This window comes from Tenebrio molitor, chromosome 3, assembly GCF_963966145.1.
Source record: "Tenebrio molitor chromosome 3, icTenMoli1.1, whole genome shotgun sequence".
Taxonomy (NCBI): domain Eukaryota; kingdom Metazoa; phylum Arthropoda; class Insecta; order Coleoptera; family Tenebrionidae; genus Tenebrio; species Tenebrio molitor.
The window spans coordinates 12,024,265-12,046,738 of record NC_091048.1 but is presented as its reverse complement, the minus strand read 5'-3'; the positions used below and the strand labels follow the sequence as shown (position 1 = coordinate 12,046,738).

General features: G+C 37.5%; 1 long non-coding RNA gene across 1 annotated transcript in view; it reads right to left on the bottom strand.

Annotated features, from left to right (window-relative positions):
* Window positions 1-8,416: 8,416 nt before the first annotated feature.
* LOC138126061 (uncharacterized) overlaps window positions 8,417-22,474 on the bottom strand; it is a 144,046-nt gene continuing 129,988 nt past the window's right edge. Inside the window, exon 2 of the long non-coding RNA XR_011157596.1 lies at window positions 8,417-8,595. This is a non-coding gene — a long non-coding RNA (uncharacterized lncRNA). The remainder of the gene's footprint in view (window positions 8,596-22,474) is intronic.

Below are 22,474 nucleotides of genomic sequence, written 5' to 3'. Positions count from 1 at the left end.
CTTCTCTCTTATCTCTATCTCTTTTTTTTCTGTTGCATTTTTTACGTTCTCGTTCAGCTCCCTCACTTTTTCGTTTATTTCTTCTTTTTCGTATTTTGCCTCCCTAAGTCTTGCTCTATACTTTCCTTTTCTTTCTTCCGTCCAAATATTCTTCACAATTTTTCTTTTAACATCCTTCATACTTCCTCTCTCTTGCTCTCTTCCTTTTGTCCTCACTTCCAATGGCATATGATCCGACTCCACTCTTTCTCCCACCTTAAATTCTTCTATTTCATCCCATGCTTCTTCATTCACCATAACATAATCAATAACTGTCTCTCCTCTTGATCCAATATACGTGTACTCCCCTTTCTCATCTCCTATGCAGTTTCCATTAAGTACGTCCCACCCTCTTTCTTCTACTAAGCTAACCAGTTCTCTCCCTTCTGCGTTTTCTATTCCATCTTTTGTTGGTCTTCTTTCTATTGTTGCTTGTTCTTCTTCCATTCGTCTTCCTTTTCCCCCAATTCTTGCATTAAAATCCCCCCCAATCACCAGAGTTCCTTCTTCCTGCTCTTTTACTCGCTCTTCTATTATTCTCTTCGTTTCTTTCATACTTCTGCTGTATATTGTTACAATTCTCCATTTTCTCTGTTTTCTTTTCACCGTTCTTTCCATAAACCCTCTTTCTTCTTTTGCTTCAGATCCGTTTTCTTCTTCCAGTCCCTTTTTCACACCCATTATTATCCCATCTTTCGCTCTCCGTTTCTTGCTTTCCCTATCTGCATATTGACACTTCCACTCAAACTCTCTCGGCATTCTCCTTTCCAATCTTTCCCATCCCTTTTCTTCCACCCACGTTTCTACCAATCCCACTACGTCAAATTCTCCCAAATACTTCCAAAACTCATCTTCTTTGTTTTTTATTCCCGCTACATTCCAGAATACTATTCTTATTTGCTCGTTTTCTCCCTTATTCCTCTCCATGTTCGTTTTCCCTTTTCTGCCCTGTCGTCTTTTTCTTGCGCTCTTATTCAAAAATTTGCTGTATGTAACTTCCCCTTTTCTTCGTCCCACCTAAAACCTTTTTCCTCTATCCATATCTTTTTATAACCCACTTTCACCCGCAGTCCTTTTTGTCGCTCTTCTTTGGCTAGCGTTCTAAATTCTTTCTGTATGTCTCTTTCCTTCTTCGTCAGATCATCTTCTATGTATACTCTCTTTCCTTTTTTTTTCTCTTAGTTTCCTCTTATTTTCCATTACTTTCCGTTTTTTTCCCCAGCTCTCAAGTTCCGCCACAATCATTTTTCCTCCATTTATTTTATACATCTCTTTCACCCTTACTTCGAACTCTAATTCTGCCTTCATCCATTTTTCCAGTTTCTTCTCGTTCTCACATTCCTCTTCGTCCAGTCCCGTTACGACAATATTCTTTTTTCTCACTCTTTTTTCCTGCTCTTCCATTTTCTCCTCTAATTTTTTCATTTTTTCTTTTAGTTCCATCTTTTCTCTTTCCCATTTTTCTTCCTTTTCACGCATCATACTTTTCAATTATTCCAATTCCCGGCTCATCTTCCGATTCTCTTCCTTTATCTCCCCTACATCCTCCATAATTTTTTCCAACATCTTTTTCATTTCCTTATCCATTGCCTTTTTAACCGGTGATCATTCCACTTTTTTACTTTTCCGAAATGGGTTAATCCTCTCTTCTGATTCTCGTCCTTCTCTTTTCCTTTTGTGATCTTCGTCTCTCTCGCTCTCACTATCATTTTTTTCATTCTTCCCCGTTTTTACTTGCCGCTTATCTTATCGCGCGCCGTAAAACAGGTCCGCTCGCTTCGACTGCTGAAAAAAAACAAGGAATATTAAGAAATAGTTATTTTTATATTAAGTGCGCGAAGAGAGTGTTTTTTGTGCATGAAAAGGTCTTTTACGCCGAGACGCCATTGTCACCTAAATTTACGACCACACAAGTAGCAGGTCATAAATAAAAATGATTTTGAAAGTTGAAATGTAAAACTGCGTTTAATTCAAAATCTAATTGGTATTTCTTTCCGTAGATTTCGTAAATAATTATAGGAAGTGAATCTGGGTAGGTTAGTATAAAAATCAGAATTTGACTTTTTGGCTGAAATTTACATTTTAATTTTTTTTTGGCTTTGTTTGTAAGTGAAAAATTATCAAAAAATTATGAAATGTACCTTACCAATAGCCAGGTAAGTCTGAAAAATTATAATTATAATATAAGTCGCGAATTCTCGCGTGCGCGTATACGATGCCCCACCCGGTATTTGTGCTGCACACTGAGGGCCACGACGTTTAACTTTGTTGCAGCGATAAAACTTTCTTTTATCTTCCTCAGTAATGTGTGTTAATGAAATTGACCATGTTTTTTCTGCACGCACAGTTTCTTGGGCTTCTTTAACGTTTGCAAATTTCCTTACGAAAAGCCAGTTCTTATTACTCCGCGCTTCTTCTTCGGTAATAATTCGTCATCCTCAGATGCACTATCCGAGCGATACACAGGAAATTTCATTTTGCACTTGAACATTGGCTCATATTAATAAAAAGGTAGCATTTGCTTTTGCTAGCAATTTTTATAGCCTTTACTAGCACACATATAAACAAAAGCATAGCATATGCGAGCAAAGGCTAGAAAAATTGCTAGCAAAAGCAAATGCTACCTCTCTATTAATATCAGCCAATGTCTCTACTTGTCTCAGGTAAAACCTCAATCACACTGTTCACTTCCACCTTTTTTGGTCGTTGAAAAAGTCTTTAAAACAATCGCATAACAATAACCAATTCGCAAACGATGTACCTACGTATGTTAAACCAGGTTATCAGTTATCACCAACAGCAGCAGCAACGGCAGGGCACTAAGAAAATGGAAAAACACGTGACGGTAATTATTCGAGTTACCGCTGTGACGCCCCAACGACCGCGTGCATTGCTCATTTTTTTAATGCCAGAGTAGAGTGTCAGGTGATGGGTGTAGAATATCTGTTGTTTACTTTTCTTGTCATTCTAGAATAATTTTGTTGCTAAGGTATTGTTTGCCGGTTGATTTCTTAGAAGCACGAAATTTTAATAGGTGTGAGGTAAGTTAAATAGATGCTGCATTTTGTTGCCCATTCGTTTATTTGTTGCTCATTTAAAAATTTCCCTTGTTGAAATTGGTAACACTTTTTCTTAGGGCATCACCACTGGGCCAGGCAGTATATCTTGAATCGAGTCGACATATATACATATTTCTTTATTTAACTAGTACATGATTTTGGGAGTAGCTGCATTGCCAAAAATGTATATGTTTACATATGGTATGTCTGATAAAATAGTCAACAGAGCTACATTTAAAAGCATGAATACATACACTATCGGACAAAAGTAAAGCAACTTTAAAAAAGAAAAGGAAAAAATTCAATATTTTATATTTAAATTCAAAATTCTTATTACTTTCTAATCCCAAGTAGGCGGCTGTCACCTGTGATATGTAACAGGTTTATGCGACAAAAGTAAAGCAACACTTTGAATTTTTCGTAAAATAAAAGTCTTTCCTTGTACAGTTAATTTCAAAATTATCGAGTACACCTCAGAAATCAATAAGTCGATTTATTACAGATTTTTCCACCTGTAAAGATGCCTTTTTGAAATTTGAACGTCATATTTTTTATAGGTTAGGTAAGTTTGACAACATAAAATGTCGCTGAAATTTTAGAACACCATAATATTGTCTGTTTTATCCTCTGCACGGTGCTCTTCGCAATGTTTATAATACTGGGCTACCCCCCGGATCTTCTTCTAATTTGGAAAGAATGAGCACTTTCGCGTTTTCGGTTAGATTCGGAATTTGTTTGTCAAAATTGACCATTGATCATTGACAAAAAATATAAGTGCATTTCACACTGTAGAAAATTAGGTGTACTCTATAATTTTGAAATTATCTGTAGTAAGAACTAAAATATTGCAATTTATCATTGTTAGTTATTTCCACATAATTTTAGTCATGCCACGAAGCATCCCTATCTGCAAAGAATTAAAGCAGATGGTAATAAATGCCCATTTAGAGAGAAAGAAACAGTCTGCTATTTCGAAACAGTTTCTTTTGCCGAAATACAGTGTGTCAAAAATAATTTCTACTTACAACGAATGAGGACGCTTATAGTAAATTCAAAAAACACCTGGACTGTCAAAATTAAATTTGAAATAATAATGTCTGTTTTGACTGTACTTGGGTATAAAAAGGTTTCGCTGGAATGTACCACGTCAAAATCTAGTTACAAAATATGTTTAGGTTATGTTTTTAATTTTAATTAAGGTATTTTAATCAAGATATTGTAGATATTTTTTTTTTTAATTTTAATTTCAAAGCTTTTATGTGGGGTTTTTCTGACAGGACTAGTCTATTGTTGCCTTTTTTTGTATTTATAGCCCATTGTTTTTATTATATTATAAAGTGTAGTGCGACCTTTACTAAATTACAGCTCGTTTTTGGCATAAAAGTGTAAATCGTTTACAGTAAAGTCCCCTTTTTCATGGTAGCGATAAATTTGCCGCGATAGTTCTTCTTTTAGAAAATATAATTCAAAACTATCAGTACCAATTTTTTTTCTGCCTCCATTCTTCGAATCGACAAAGGGTTCTCCAGATTCATATTTTGTAATGATATTTAACACTTGATTAACACTTATCTGCAAAATTTTGATTTGTGAATTAGAAGAACGAACACCAATTATTAGTTAACAATACTGAAAATATACGAGCGGCTTTGGCACAAATTTGTAATTTCTTCCCGTTATCGCTTTTTTTTTTGTTCCTCATAATGATTTGTTATGGCCCTCTTCTCTCGTGCCAATAGAACCACCCTAGTTCGTTTTGCATTTTCCATTTTAAGCTTCTTACAAAATCTACTTAAATAAGTTTGCAATTTATTATTTGACAATGTCAATTTAAACGAATGAATAATTTAAAAAATCAAAAAAATCATGGCTACCAACTGGGCAATATGAAAGTAACTAGTGATTTAACCAACCTAACACAACTGCAAATTTGACAGTCCAGATGTTTTTTGAATTTAGACAAAACTCCAAAATCAGAAAGACCCAGAAAAACCACTATTTTAATGGATACACGGATTAAAAGAATGTCTCAAAATGATCCATGGCTACCTGCAGAAATTCCGGAAATTCTGGTTAGTCCAAGAACAATTCACCGAAGATTAATACATACAAGCAAAATTGTTTAGTCGACGTCCAGCGAAAAAGCCCCTTTTTTCTAGAAGAAACAGATTAGCTAGGCTTACATTTGCACGAGAGCATATTAACTGGATTATACACGATTGGAAAAAAGTCTTATGTAGCGATGAAACTCGCTATAAAATGTACAATTCTGACGGAATGAAACGTGTAAGACGACCAGTTAACATCAGATTCAATCCCAAGTACGTTACACCTACAATTAAACATGGAGGGGGGAGTGTTTTCTTATCGGGCTATTTGGAGTAGGCCCCTTACACCGTATTGAGGGAATCATGGATAGATATTTTGTTTATCGGAACATTCTGCAAAATGTAATGCTACCATATGCAGAATGGGAAACGCCTTTGCGTTTCGTGTTTCAACATGATAACGACCCTAAACACACGACGCGACTTGTTCAGGAATGGTTTTAGAACGTCGAATTCGCGCAACTCGGTCTCCTAATACACAGGCATTACTTGAAAAAATTAATGAAGTTTGGGCAAATCTTCCAGACAATACCATTCCAAATTTGATTTCCTCAATGCCACGGCGCTGTAGAGCGATTATAAGTAATAAATAATGGATATTCCATTTTTTTCGTATCCCACCTCCACCCGGCGGCACGGCAATTTTGCCGGAGTACATACACTATTACGGATATTACTATCAAGTAATATTGCAGTGCTTATCAACATAATTACCGGCGTCTCGCCTCCGCATTTTGACTTTGTTGTGTATTATGTTCTGTGTCAATGTTAAGGAACTTCCTCACGATGTGACATGAGTATAATAATATACCTTTTTGAATTTCAACTACCAATGTGTTATCTAAATCCAGAATTTTTAAATTTTTAAAAAGAGATTGCGGTACCATTCCCGTTGCTGAAATTACAAGTGGTAAAATCGAAATTTTTTCTAAACACCAAAGATTTTTCATAGCAACGGATAGCTCTAAATATTTATTAATTTTTGTGTTATATGTCTGCGTTATATTATGTGAATTTGGAACAGCTATATCTAAAAGATATGCTTGCTTTTGTTGTTTATTTAAAATTATAATGTCTGGTCTGTTATGCTTAATATGAATGTCAGTTAAAATTGTTCTATCAAAATATAACTTGTAACTGTCATTTTCCATTAATTATTATTAGAGTAGTACTATTGATAATTGTTATTTTTTAATGTTCTTTTCAATTGTTGTTTTCAATAAGTTAAATAAAATCATCTTGTATAGAAGTGTTGCTCTACTTTTTGACCTGGTTCAGCTATAAGTGAATCAAATTTTGGATTATTTCTGATGCTCAATACATTTTAATCTATGTAGGTACTATTGCGAGCACGGAATTTCGGGCAGACTTGAAATTTGTCTGATATAAGATGTGAAATAGGCTTTAGGTGTTAGACGTATTAATAACCTCATTTTAATATCCACTGTTGTCACATATCATTTTCACAAATTGCACTCATCAATCATGAAAACTTGCAAGTGCTTAGATGTGATTTTCCGAAAACTGAACAGTGTTTTATTAAACTTTGGAAATCAATAGCTAAAATGTAAAATAATTGTGCATAATATTTGTGACAGTTTATTTTGAAGTTCAGTCAAAATTAATTATGACATTTATGACAATAAAGCTTAGACTTCATTGGCTTTTTTAAATGACATTTAAATTGCTGCCCGAAATTCCATGCTCCCAATATTACTTATAGCACAAATTATTTCGGAAATTTGAACATAATAACCCAAGATTTTAAAATTTTGTCCAGTTTTTTCAGGGGAATAATTAGACACATCTGTATTCTTTGGTTCAATTTTCGTGTTTTCTTCTGTTGACTCGGGTGCTAATATTATGAAAGCTTAAAAAAAATCTTCATTTTCAAGCATTTTTTGTAATTTCACATCAGTGTAAAATTTTCCTTTGGTCATACTAAAACCACATAATGTTTTAAATTTAGTCATTGCAAAATCACGTATCTGACATAATATACACTGCGTTTTTTATTTCACAATAGTCAAAAACGATGCTACTTCCAATTTAAAAAGGACAGACCAGATTTAAGAGATCCGGCAACAATTATTATTCAAACAATATAACCTTAAACTGAAAACAACCCAACCTAACACAAAAAGTGTCAATTTCTTTTAGGGAATTTAGTTATCACCGAGGTACTGCCAACAAAATCACTAGATGGTCATAGCCAACTCGGTCCCAAAAAGATTGTGAATCCCTATTACAAGTCAATTCATTTGAAATAGGCAACCAAACTTACAGATCCATGAATCCTATGTTCAGTAAAATAAATGTTCAGTAAAATAAAAAAACTCACGGTCGATTTTATTCCATTAAAATAAACTTACGGTTCAGAATTGCAGTTATACAAAGAAAGTAGAATGTAACATAAAGTACTACATTCAAGTTAGCTGTCCAACGGCACAATTATAATACACAAAATACACTAATCGATTAAAAACAAGACCTAAGATCTAACAAAATTTTAAAATATGCAACACTGACAGTTACGTTGTTTTGCGTGTCACTTATTAATGATATCAGATACGTGGCTTTGTTTTCCTGCTTTCATAAATCAGAGAAATTTCTTGCAGCTACGTGTTCTTAACGAAGCATGCGCCACGAGAGTAATGAGACTTTTGGCAGAAAAAATTCAGTTTTCAATTTTTGTCAGTTACGTGGTTTTGCCATTTCACCGACGATATCAGCTTCATTACAAATTAATACTGGTAGTTCCATTTAAAGACAATGGGCATTTGACAAATCATCAAAGTCATTTTAAGACCAAACTCTCGAAGATCAGGAGTAACAATTGAACAAACATTCGCTTTATTGAAAGGAAGGTTCAGACGATTGAAATTGCTGGAAGCCGTTCATTCTGATTTATTACCATTGCTTATAATAACGGCCTGTATTCTACACAATATATGTCATATGTTTTATGTGCACAATTGATAATACAGGGTGATTCATATAAGATAATGAACCCAACGTTCTGGCGATGCAACCCAAAAAACAAATTTTGTATTGGGTTTACACCGAAAAGACTTCTCAAATTTCTCTATCATTCCGCGAGAACTGAATGGCACTAATAACACTTGTATCGTCTCGGCGATACAAAGTCGCTGGCGTTTCCAAACGACTTAGTTCAAATTGAAGTGTGATTGTGAATGAAACAAATTCGTGTGATTTTCTAGATTTTTACTTAGATGTTACTTCGTACAACAACACTGACCAACTCTCACACTCAGGGGACGCCCACCCTTATATACAAGTGGGTGGGGAATGCTAATCCCCTGAGGTCAGAGAGAAAGAGAGGTACATAACAAGGTACATAAGAACAAAATTAGACGGTATTGAACATCCTCCCGCCCCTTGAAAGGCGTGCCTTTCAAGTGACGATAAGAGATAACATTAATGATGATACATAAGATGATGTGGACAACAAAAAACAAACAAGAACAAACGAAAAGAAAGAACAAAATGAACTATTGACATAAATGAGAATTTAGCAAGTTGTGTAGCGTCACATAATGTGACTATTTTGTACATTCTGGCATAGGCACAACACACACTTTGTTTATTGGTCGCTTAAACACACCGCGGGCACTTTTGACGGAAACCACTCGAATCACACCATCAGGACCGGGATGCACTGCGTGGATACGTCCTAGTGGCCACTGAAGTGGTGGCACGTTGTCTTCTCGGAGGACCACGAGCGTGTTCTCCTGGGGATGATCGATGGTGGAGGTCCATTTCGTCCTTTGTTGGAGTTGATGGAGATATTCCTTGGACCACCGGCTCCAGAAGTGCTGTCGAAGCTTCATCAGCAGTTGGTACCTGTTTAGCCGATTGCAGGGTATCTCCGCTAAATCGGGTTCTGCGGGGGACGTTAGTGCATCACCAATAAGGAAGTGGCCGGGCGTGAGGGCGGAAAAGTCAGCAGGATCGTTGGATACGGGTGTGAGAGGACGAGAATTTAAGCAAGCCTCGATCATTGTGAGCAGCGTACTTAACTCCTCATAATTTAAAATTACATTTCCGATCACTCTTTTGAGATGGCCTTTGGTTGATTTTACCGCTGCCTCCCATAGTCCACCCATGTGTGGGGAGCGAGGGGGTATAAAGTGCCAACTAATTTGTTCATTTGCAAGATGGTTTTCTATGGCAGTATTAAATTTTGCTTGTTTGAATAAATTTCTCAATTCGCGATTGGCTCCTATGAAATTAGTGGCATTATCGGAATAGAGATGAGATGGTTTTCCTCTGCGGGAAATAAAACGTTTTAACGCATTCAGGAACGTTGAGGTGCTACAGTCGCACACTAATTCAATGTGTACTGCTCTGGTGGCGAAACAAACATAGATGGCGATATAACTTTTCACTGTTCGGGTCGTACGGCCGTACCCGTTTTTGATAACAATGGGCCCAGCGTAATCAATGCCGGTAACAGTAAAGGGTCGAGAAGGTGTAACTCTCGGTGCAGGTAAATCTCCCATCAATTGCGGATACGATTTTGGATTAGCTCGAAAACATTTTAAGCACTCAAAAATGATCTTTCGAACCGCGTTTCGGCAGGACAATATCCAGTATTGTCGGCGAAGTGCTGCTATGGTGGTTTGGCAACCGCCATGAAGTTGTTGTTTGTGAATTGACTCTATCAGTAAATTTGTGACCGAATGATTTTTGGGCAGGAGTAATGGATGTTTTTGATCGTATTTAAGAGGAGCATTTTTGAGGCGACCTCCAACGCGAAGTAGTTCGGTATCATCAATAAATGGACTCAGTGATATGAGTTTGCTATTCTGTGGTACTTTGCCGTGTTTCTCTAAAAAATGAATGTCTTCGCGAAATGCTTGCTTTTGTGTTACTTTAATAATGCAGTTATGTGCCTGCTTCAATTCTTCACATGACAAATGACGAGACATATTTCTTTCACCCGTTCTAACATTATTTACAAAGCGGAGAATGTAGGCTACCACTCGTACTAATTTCGAAAACGAGGAAAATTTTTCGAATAATGAATTGTCGATGTCTGCAGCATTAACTAGAAGACAACATGAAGTTTTGATTTCCGGTATAGTACTATTTTCAACGCTTGTCGGATTCCATTTATTTTTGATAGAAAAATGTTCAGGTCCATTAAGAAATTGCGGGCCGCGCCACCATAATGACGACTGATTTAATTGATGTGGGGTCCGTCCGCGAGATAATATATCGGCAGGATTTTGTTCTGATGGAACATGGCACCATTCTTTTGGATCTGTTAATGGTTGAATTTGGGACACGCGGTTTGCCACAAATGTTTTTAATGAACTTGGTTGTAACTGTAACCAGGACAAAACTATGGTGGAATCTGTCCAATATACACATTGATCGAAAGTGGTGTTCAAAGTGGGTTTGAGTTTGGCTACTAATTTGGCTAATAATAGCGCCGCTGATAACTCCAATCGAGGGATTGACACGGTTTTCAAGGGTGCTACTTTGTTTTTTGAGCACAGTAAATTGCTTTCTACTGGGCCGTTCGTGGGAATTATACGGATATAAACACACGCACCGTATGATTTTTCGCTAGCATCGCTAAATCCGTGAAGTTCGATTCGGTGATGTGATTTGCTACCGATCACTTTTCGAGGTATTTTGATCTGATTTAATCCAATAAAAGTACGAAGGAATTCAACCCATCTGGTGTGTAGACCGAGAGGAAGAGATTCGTCCCAATTAATTTTGAGTTTCCAAATTTCTTGTAGCGTAATTTTTGCTGTAATTGTGACAGGACTTACTAAACCTAGTGGATCGAACAGACGTGCAATCATGCTTAATACACCGCGTTTAGTAGTTTGATTCGAACCCTTCATGTCAACGGAAAATGTGATTTGGTCAGTTCTCGCATTCCATAATACGCCTAACGTTTTTGAATTTTGCATATCTAATGCGATGGTTTGATTTACATTTTCTTGATCTGTTAACGGAAGTATGTCCGGGTGATTAGACGTGAATTTGCGTAACTCGAAACCCGAAGATGCTAAAGGTGTTGTGATCTGGTCACGCATTTTGACAGCTGCATCGACAGTGTCTGCACCGGTAATTAGGTCATCGACATAAAAATCCCGTTCTATAACTTCGGCTACCGTTGGATATTGACTAGAATTGACTTTAGCCACTTCGTGTAAACAACGAATTGCGAGGTAGGGAGAACATGCAAGACCGTAGGTTACCGTTTTAAGACGAAATGTTTCGATTGGTAAGTCGGGTCGTTTTCGCCAAACTATTAATTGATAATTTCGATCATCACAATCTACCAATATCTGGCGATACATTTTTGCGATGTCCGCCGTGAGTACATATTGATGGGTGCGAAACCGAGCGAGAATACTAAATAGTTCTTGTTGCAGAGCCGGCCCACTGAACAGATTGTCATTTAAACTTTTCCCGTTGGTTGTGTGACAAGACCCATCAAAAACGACTCGTAGTTTTGTTGTGGTACTGTCTTTCTTAAACACAGCATGGTGAGGTAGAAAACATGACGCGTAATCGGAAATATTTACTGCTTCCGAAACAGGTACCTGCTGTAAGTGACCGAGAGCCAGGTATTCGTTCATGAAATTGTTGTACTCGAATTGCAGTTGAGGGTCGCGTTTGAATTTGGTTTCCATTGAACGGAGACGGTTTATGGCTGCATTTTTGGAAACTCCCAAATTCGGAGGGTCATGTTTGAACGGAAGTTTGACAATAAACCTCCCGCTATGATCCCGTCTGGTACTTGCTTGAAAGTACTTCTCGCAATATTCGTCGTCGGCCGACAAAGAGGTTTTATGATCAAATTCCTCAATTTGCCAAAATTTTTGAATTTGTTGTTCGACCGTTTGCGAGACATGGCAAACAGATGTGGGTGCTGTCGCCATCGGTAAAGTACCCCCATTTATCCAACCGAGCTGGGTTTTTTGAAAGATCGGTCCGTTCGGGGTTTTGGAGCTGATTTGACCGACACTTAAAAGACGCATGAATAATTCGTTTCCTATTAGTAAATCGATTGGCCGTGAAATGTGAAACTGCGGATCCGCTAATTTTAGATTTTTTGGAATCTCGAATGATGTGGCACTAAATGAAACTAGCGGTATATTTTGCGTAATTTTTGGAATTACTAAACATTGTAACGAAGATTTAAATCCCGTATGTTTAGACTGCAACTGAATGACGGTACGACGGTTGATTGTGGTGACCGCTTCATTTATTCCGACTACGGGTAATGTGATCGATTCAGTTTTACATCCCAATTTTTCGACCGCGTGTTGAGTTATGAAGTTAGATTCGGAACCACCATCTAATAAAGCGCGCAACTCTTGTATGCGACCCTTTTGATCTAACACCTTTATGACGGCGGTGGACAAAATAACTCTTTTAAACAACGTCTGAGTGCAATAACTGGTTGTTGGCACGGAATCTGATTGGCTGATTTCGTTTGTCTCGATCGGATGTAAGAGCGAATTATGTTTTAATGCGCACTTCTTGCATGAGCCTGACCGACATTGTGCTGCTTTATGTCCTGAACGAAAACAATTGTCGCATAAGTTGTGTTTCCGAATTTCGAACGTGCGTTGATTTGTCGTGAGAGACAGAAAAGTTGGACACTGGTATAGCCAGTGAGATTGCTTGCAGATCACACATGTTGATACCTGCCCCTTAGCTTGTGAGCTCACATGAGTACTACTGCGTTGCTGAATTTGTGATTGCTTGTTGATTTTGTTGATTTCCAACGATTCTAATATTTGACATTATTGGTTCAGAAAATCTGTTAAATGTTTCATTACCGGTATCGCGGTTGACAATGTGGATTCCCATGCGACGGTCGTTTGGTAGTCGAATTTTGAGGAAATTAAATAAATCAGCAGGTCATCCCAGTGATCTACCGGACGCTTGATCGCTTCCAATGCTTTTAAATGTGATGTTGCCGTTTGTAAGATCTGCCGCAAGATTTTGGGATCTTTTGGAGTCGCGGTTGGTAGTGAAAATAGGGCTCTAACATGATGTTGAACGAGTAACCGATTATTTTCATACCTATTTTGGATTAACTCCCATGCTGCCTGATAATTATCATTGGATAACGTTAAATGCTCTATTGTTGAAAGCGCGTCACTTTTAAGGCTGCTGCGTAAGTAATGAAATTTCTGAATGTCGCTCAAATCTCTGTTATCATTGATTAGTGCATTGTAACTATCCCGAAATGTGATCCACTCGGTGAAAAGACCGCTGAACGTGGGCAAATGAATATTTGGCAATTTTACTGCTGGGTTTTCGCGCCCGATCGTGGGAGATTGACCCGTACCGGATGGGCCATTCGTCGGCTGTTGTGTTGTATTTTCAATTGTTTTTACAATCGCGTCGGCTGAGGAGATTGTATCAAAAAATTCGTCCTCAAATTTGAACAATTCTTCCTCCTTTGCTTGATTCGCATCCAGGGCCTGAATTTGCAAATGAATTGATTCAAATTCACGAAAATATGACTGTAATTCCTGAATGCGTCTCTGTATTTCTAATGATTTGACTCTATTTTCCGGCACGTCCAAAAATGATTTAAACCTCGTGACTCGACCTTTAATAATGCCACGCTTATTTATTAAAGATTTGAGATCTGTAATTTCTGGCATGATGGTAAGAATCAAATATTTTCCTGAACTACTAAATTCGATGCTCACGACGATCGAGTGGGAAAAGATGGATGGGTTCGATAGGAAGTACAGTGATGCACTAACCTTTTAAGCTCTGCTGCTGGGGCTGCTGGACCTGGATGTCTGCGGACGCGTGACGTTTTTTGCTGATTCGTGGGGCTGTTGCCTCGATGATGTTTTCGGACTCGTGCTGTCGTTTTTCTGCCGTTGCAGAACGTGGGGCTGTTGCCTGTTGCCTCCATGCTGATTGCGGACTCTCGCCGTTGATTCTTCTGCCGTTGCAGAACCTGGGGCTGTTGCCTCGTGAAGTTGGGTGTTGATGTGGGAATTTTCTCACTCACACTCACTGATTTTACGTATTTTTTTTGTTGGACACCGATGTATCCTGCTCGAAGGACCACTTTTATGTATCGTCTCGGCGATACAAAGTCGCTGGCGTTTCCAAACGACTTAGTTCAAATTGAAGTGTGATTGTGAATGAAACAAATTCGTGTGATTTTCTAGATTTTTACTTAGATGTTACTTCGTACAACAACACTGACCAACTCTCACACTCAGGGGACGCCCACCCTTATATACAAGTGGGTGGGGAATGCTAATCCCCTGAGGTCAGAGAGAAAGAGAGGTACATAACAAGGTACATAAGAACAAAATTAGACGGTATTGAACAACACTAGTCTACAAATTTTGACTTTAAAAAAGTATTCTTCGCGTAAAGTACTTTTTTTTATTAATCTTCATATGCTGAATACAAAATTTATAATATATACTTAAAATTAGTTTCCGTTTTCTAGAAACAAAAATTACAAGATTTTTGCAAAAATTAACAGAAATCATACTGTTCTTCTGTACATTATTCTGTATATATTGTATTCTGCTTCTGTAACATCTCGACAAACAGTCCAGCAATAATACTCGTCTACAGTGGAAAAATACTCGGAATAATTTTAACTAATTTTTGCTTGTCTACCCATGCTGAATACGAGTTGATAAGTAAAAGTCATTTATTAGTTTAAGTTTTCACGATACCTGATATCTTCCAAATTTAACGATCCTAACCTTCTTGAACTTGATAATATTGATATTTACTTAGTTAGTTGACATTAAATGTCGAAAATATTGTGTTTTAGTGCTTTGTTCTGTATTACTAAGTGATAAGAGTGTTAAAAGAGACATTTTGCTATAAAATATAATTATTTTTTTTACTTTTAACACTTTTATCACTTAGTAATACAGAACAGAGCACTAAAACACAATATTTTCAAAATTTGATGCCAACTAACTAGTAAATATCAGTATTATCAAGCTCAAGGAAGTTAGGATCGTTAAATTTGGAAGATATCATTGATATCAGGTATCATGAAAACTTAAACTAATAAATGACTTTTACTTATCAACTCGTATTCAGCATGGGTAGACAAGCAAAAATTAGTTAAAATTATTCAGAATATTTTTTCACTGTATACCAGTGTAATCGTTCTCTGCGCTGATGTCAGAGTGACATAAGATGAAAACTTTGATTCAGCTTCGCAAATCTTAATTTAAATTGGATCAAAGGCGTAAATGAAATTTGTTTTTTGGGATGCATCGGTAGATCGTCAGGCTCATTATCTTATCTGAATCGTCCTGTATAATAGAGATCGAGAGATTCGTCATCTTACGTGAATAATCCTGTATATGAGAAGATAAAAATAAATCTAAATTGAAAAAAATGTTTGTTATGAAATGAACTGATATTTCCTTAACATTGATACAGAACATAATACATAACAAAGTCAAAATGCGGAGGCGAGACGCCGCTAATTATGTTGATAAGCACTGCACTATCACTTGATAGTAATATCCGTAATAGTGTATGTACTCCGGGAAAATTGCCGTGCCGCCGGGTGGTGGAGGGTTCAGTAACAAAACAATAATAAACCGTAATGAAAAAGAAACACTCCTTTATTATTATTTTTGGGCTCCATTATCTTGTTCGAAGGACCTTTCAAACAAATCTAAAAACCTGTCATAACGTGCCATCTTCTCCTCTTGACGCTTTTGTGCCAAATTGTCAGTATTTTTACGTTTTTGCATTAATTTTGATTGAAATCTTTGCAACCCACTAGTAGAACATCCTGCACCTTTATGGTCGATGTTGCTGAATTGACCATCTCAAATTAATGTTGATAAATGAACAATACAGAAGGGGTCAGGTTTACCATTATTTACTGTGAAGCCCTTTGAGGTACTGTAAACCGCTGGTGGGCAAAGTTCAGGTTTGTTGCCTATGAAACTATCAATAGCGTAAAAGAATTGCCATTTTTTTTAAGTCATTGCCAGTATGGGCATTATGGTCTCTGATTTTTTGGTTTTTAAGCCCCTTCCATTTATTGTCGACTTGTTCATGAGTGTACTTTTTCGTGGAAAGTTTCGTAATTTCACCAGCGATTTTGAGCCATACGTTATTCTTCAGGCTGGTGTTAAACATATCTTGTTTGCCTTCAACTACTCTTATGAATAGTAGAAGTAGCACATGTTCTGACGGCCACCGAAGCATTCCTTTCTCTTCTGATGATGCGTTTGGAGTTCGTGTCTGCTGTTAAATTCCCTCCTGCTACGCAGTCGGGAATATTTACAACAGCAGATACTCGTGATCACCGACACAAAATTATCGGTAATTTCTCAATCACTAGGGCAATTATATATGACTATTTTCTTCGAAAAATTTAAGTCAATCAAAAACCTCGAATATTTGAATTTTAGCCAATAGCGATCGAATTACAGCGATAATACTGCACTAGTGCAATTATCGATAATTTGCACTAGTGCCAAATTTTCGCGTAGTCCTAATTAAAAAATCATTTGTTATTAATTTTATATTTTAAAAAGAATAACGTTTATTTGTACTTACTTATCATGTAAATTTTTCTCAGGAAATAGTCTGCCAAAATATCCTCTCGTGCATGTCAAATTGTCGATAATTTGACATGCACTCGGGATATTACTAGTGATAATTTATCAAACCAGTTGATTCACTAATTCAATTACTCTGTAAATTCTTCGTTATTTTTAAAAACCACCTAGAACTAAAATTCCAACGCATATTTGACCCCTGCGGAAGTCTATTTGCTACAACGGAATCAAGAATTTGGGTACGTTTAGACGAACGAGAAAAAAAATTGAAAATCCATTATTGTCTACAAAAAACACTTTGACCTGCTTATTTTGATGTGCAGCTCTTTCTAAAATTAAGTTCAATTGTGAGTAACAGTGAGTAAACATGGCATTATCGCAGTTCCATCATAACTTTGCGCTATTAATTTGTCAGGTGTTTTGTCAATATTAATATTTTCTGATTCTTTCAAAATTACGCGAGATACATTTCTGCATTGTACCCTGGAGATGTTATAATTCGTGTATTCTTGACATAGCGGACTATAAATACTAATTGAGAAATATTTGCATTATTTTTTGTTGCGTCAGCCCGTATTGCGATGTAATCACTTTTATCAATTTCTTTTTTAGTTAAAGTCTGCGTTACTGCCAATATTGACTCTGAATTTCATTTGGAATTGTTTTTGATAAGCCTGAGAAACCAGTATTTTTAGATTCGTCAATATAAGATTGCATGAACTGCATCTATTTCATACATTAAATTTATCAAACCTTTACAAATTCCTTGATTATTACTGTCTGTTTTCTTATCATACCTTCGCAATGCTAATTCAGAATTTTATACAATCTATTTCACTCCTGAACAACAGATATTCATGATTTAATCTTATTTTCGCAATGGTCACACAGTTCACACATTTTGAGAAAGTGACGAAATATTGGGCAGTATTAATAAAAGGTAGCAAATGCTTTTGCTAGCTATTTTATAAGCAATTGCTTTAAGTGATATTAATAAAAGTGTAGTAAATGCTAGTGAGACCTGGCTAGCAAATGCTTTTGCTCGTTTTAGAAAGCATTTGCTTGACGATATTAGGATTTGCTTCTTTTACTATTAATAAAGTTTAACATTTACTTGAAATAGTAAGCAATTGCTAGGATAAATGACATTCTTCTTCGTGACGTACTAGTAGTTATAAATCGGCTGTTAAAGCACCATAAAAGTATGTTCCAAGTGCCAAGAAACCGTAAATTTTACAAAGAAAGGAAAGACAATACCATTACAAGAGAAGATGATGTAAAATTGTTTCATTTCCGAAATTAAAGTGTTCAATGGATTGCTAATTTTCTTGGGAATGACGATGAAGAAACGCGTGGTGGTGCTTTATCTTCGGTGATGAAAATAAAAATATTGTTGCGATATGTGGCTGATCCAGGAATAAAAAATAAAATTATTTATAGAGTAATAAATAGTGTTAAACTATTTATAGGATTTCAGATTGGGGTAGCTGAACTCATGGAAGTAAGTCAACCAATTGTATCGAATGTTGTAAAATTTGTCACGGGAAAAATTATAGACAAGGCACCACTTTGGATACATTTTCCTGGCGCCCTGCGTTGAAAGGCAAGCAATTACTTGTCAAGTCACTAGCATATACTTTTGTCAAGAGGATTTCTTTATTAATACCAAAACAAGCAATTGCTAGAAGCAAAAGCTTTTACTTTAAAGCAAATGCTAATGCTAAGTAGCAAATGCTTGGCAGCATTTGCTTATTTTTATTAATATCACCCAATGACACTGTCCAACACAGAACACCTAAGATAAGAACTGATTTCCCTATGTTAAAGGTTGGCAACGGAAAATACAGCGCTCCTGGTAGTCCAGTGGCAAACTAAATGACCGCGGGAAAAATTTGAACGCAACAGTCTTTATAGTGCTCCCTTTTTCAGATATAAGTTTTTTTTAGTTGTCAAGATATTAAAGTGTAAAAAGTAAATTTGGTTTTAAAAAAACCAAATATACTTTTTCACTTTAAAATCTTAACAATTTTAATAGTAGAAAAATAAAATTAAACATATATATTTATTAGTTATATATTGAACGAAAAACCGACACAAATAAGAAAAAAATGTAACAAGATAAAACTCTAAAAATTCAAGAAAACAGATAAACAACAAATTAACATTCACTTGAAAAAAGTAAAAAACAAATCACAGTACTATTTACATTTCAGTCTTAATATCCCTCGGATATTGCGGAATACTTCTACTCGCGAATTTACGCTTGTTTGTCAAAACTTCACTTTCACCTGTTCCACAATAATTATGGTCTTGAAGATGAAAACTGGAAATGCTGTCCATTATTTCACCATCTTGAGAATGTGAGGAAGGTTTTTGATCCAAACCTTTGCAAACCGCGGTCAATGTTGTAGACTGATGACATCAACAACTACAAAATCTTCATTTGCAGAATGGTCTAAGGTTTTGGTACAGAACCGGTGTTTAAACGATCCTTTCTTTCATTCACAAAACTATTGCCTCAAAATGATGTTCACAAATTTTCCATGCACCAGTTGATGGATTCTGTATATTTACAAGAATACTTCTTTCGGCTAACAACTCCCACGACTGAAAAACTTTAGTTTACACAGTTTACATATCAAGTATGGCACTAATCCGCACTAATCTAAACGAAAACTTTCGGGAAATTTGCCAAGCATCCTTGGCATAACCCAAAACGAAACACACAACACATCACACAAGATGGATGCTTGTTCGCAAACTCGCAAAGGCGCAAGCTCACAAGAGTCACTAGATGACAAGAATGACATTTGCCTGCGCGGTTTATTCAAAATTCCCCCTCTCGCTCCGCGCCCCGCCGGTGGCACCCACACTTTTTCCGCTGCCATTTTGCCAATGCCAGTTTCACCCCCCTGCTGTCCAACGTCAAATGCGTCTGCCAATTATCTCTCGGGCAACTGTCGCAGCAGACTGAGCTAACAGTCTCAACTTGTCAGAGAATTGTTCCGAACGATCTTGAAGATTCAGTAACAGCTGAAAGGTACTGGAACAACATTCTTGATGTTTTCATCAATCAACTCCAATCGGGTCAGGGGTATTTTCAACAAGACGGGGCTACAGCACGGGAGAATCACCGTTTTGAGAGTGGTCGAAAGCCACATCGCATTTTGAGTCGTCGCCAGACAAGTCATCGTTCGTAAGGACCATTTACCGTTCAAATAATGAATACCGTCAAGGTCACGCCGTGACGCCAAAAAAAGGAACCGTACCGTACCGCAACGACGCAATCGAGGACACACCACGTTACCGGCATAAGATAAGTCGCCACATTTTTATTGCGGAATCATAAGAATTTGCGCCTCAAATTTCCCGCTTCTCAACATTTAGAACCGTCTCATACTTGTAAAATTTCATACTTCAAACATTTCAGATTTTTCACAAGATTTCACAACCCCTGAGAGCCCGGAGCAGTCACTGGCCACTTTTTGGTCACAGCCCATTATTGTTAATTGTTGTTTATTTAATAGATTATCCCTCCGCCATCCGGCGGCACGGCAATTTTGTCGGAGTACATACACTATTGCGGATATTACTATCAAGTAATAGTGCAGTGCTTATCAATATACTCGTAATTACTGGCGTCTCGCCTCCGCATTTTGACTTTGTTGTGTATTATGTTCTGTGTCAATGTTAAGGAATTTCCTCACGATATGACATGAGTATAATAATATACCTTTTTGAATTTCAACTACCAATGTCTTCTCTAAATCCAGAATTTTTAAATTTTTAAAAACAGATTGCGGTACTATTCCCGTTGCTGAAATAAGTGGTAAAATAGAATTTTTTTCTAAACTCCAAAGATTTCTCATAGCAACGGAGAGCTCTAAATATTTATTAATTTTTGTGTTATATGTCTGTGTTATATTATGGGAATTAGGAACAGCTATATCTAAAAGATATGCTTGCTTTTGTTATTACATTATTTGTTTACACATATTGCGCGGATTTATTTGTCTTTGTTGATCTGGGTACTGCTGTTACGTTATTATTTTTCTCTCTTAACGAAGAGCCCTAATTCGCACACAAGCGAAATAATAACGATTTCGTTAACTGTCGGCTTCACAGTCGATTTATTCTACCAAACACGTCTCGAGAGTGTTGCAAAGAATGAGAATATCTGGCACGGCAATAATCCGGGAGTTGGGTGGAGAAACGCAAAGGTAAAATATAACAGAGTTTATTCCCCAAACCTGTCTGTCACAGTTCACCAAAGATAAACATATAAAATGGATAACCTAGCTGCCTCTTGGGGCAATACAACCAAAACCTAAGATAAACTGGCAATGGGAAACTCTGTCTCTTAAAAGATGAACGAGATACAATATTAGTGATTTCGAAAATTAAGGATAATGGAGTCTGTTGAGGATAATTTTTAAAATGGACTATTTTTACGACGCTGAAGGCGTGAAAAATTAGATAAATTTTCATGAACTGGTTCCCTGACCAGGTGTTAAACTAATTGATGAAAAACTATTTAAAATATAATGATGAAGTTTCTTACACCAGGTCTGTGCATTCTAACTAAGGTGTTGAGATGAGACCGTCGAGTTTTCGGGAAATGTGGGCCGAAGGAAGGTCCTCCGAGTCCCCTTTTTCGCCGCAAAGCCGCTACGCTGCCCGCATCCACGGAAAGTCCTCGGAGTCGTCCCTCGCTCCGACTCTCCTTGGGAAAAGAAAAGTTATTACCGACGAGTCCTGGTAAAAAAAATGTCGAGAATCGAGTCCGATAACGCAAACGTGTGAATAAAAAGAACCAATATGGCGGACAAAAGATAATTGGGATCCTGCTGTGACCTTGTCAAGTGTTACACGTTTCCTCGAGGAAGAGGTCCTCGGCCGAGGGCTGTCCGAATTGTGGTTCGGCCCTTCAGGAGGATCCAGGGGGACGATGACGGTCCAACAGGGTGGCGAGGTCTAAATCCGCCGAAGCGTAGAGTCCGATGAACCCTCGTGTAAGAAACCTTAATCCGCCGCAGCGTTTAGGTTGGAGCACTCTTTGTATGTCTTCTCCAGCCGACACGGGTTTCCTTCACGGACTCGCCAACAACTGGTACACTGGGAAAACACCCCCTCGCTTTCCCTTTACAAACACGAACACACACACGGAAGTACGGTCGTGAAGCCCCTGAAAATGGCGCTAGTTCCACCTTTTATAACCTTGCCGCTCCAGCAAATTTCGTCGCAGTGGTTTGGAGTGAAGCCCCCGGTCTCTGGGCTCGACGTAGCAGGTTATAGTACCTCCAAACTGATACGATCTGAAGGATCTATTACAAGGTTGAAAATCCAAACGAAAAGAAAACAAAACTCTTCCTCCCTTGCTTCTGTGTAGGCGCAGCCACTAAAATCGAATTTTCGGGTGACGAGGGGGCCACCTGGTGGTATCGTTTCCGGTGCAGGAGTCGTGTGCCCGGACAACGGCCTCCTCGCGAACGGATGATAACGACGCGGCGTGGTCGGTCGCTGTCCTCGTGGACGCAAGACACCCCACCGAAAGGACCTCGCGAACCCCAGGGATCGCCGGATGTTCTGAGTAAGGACCGCTCCGATTCCGACGTCACTGGCACACTGTAGCTTAAAGGGATGCAAAAAATTGGGACACGACAAAATGAGCGGAAACCAA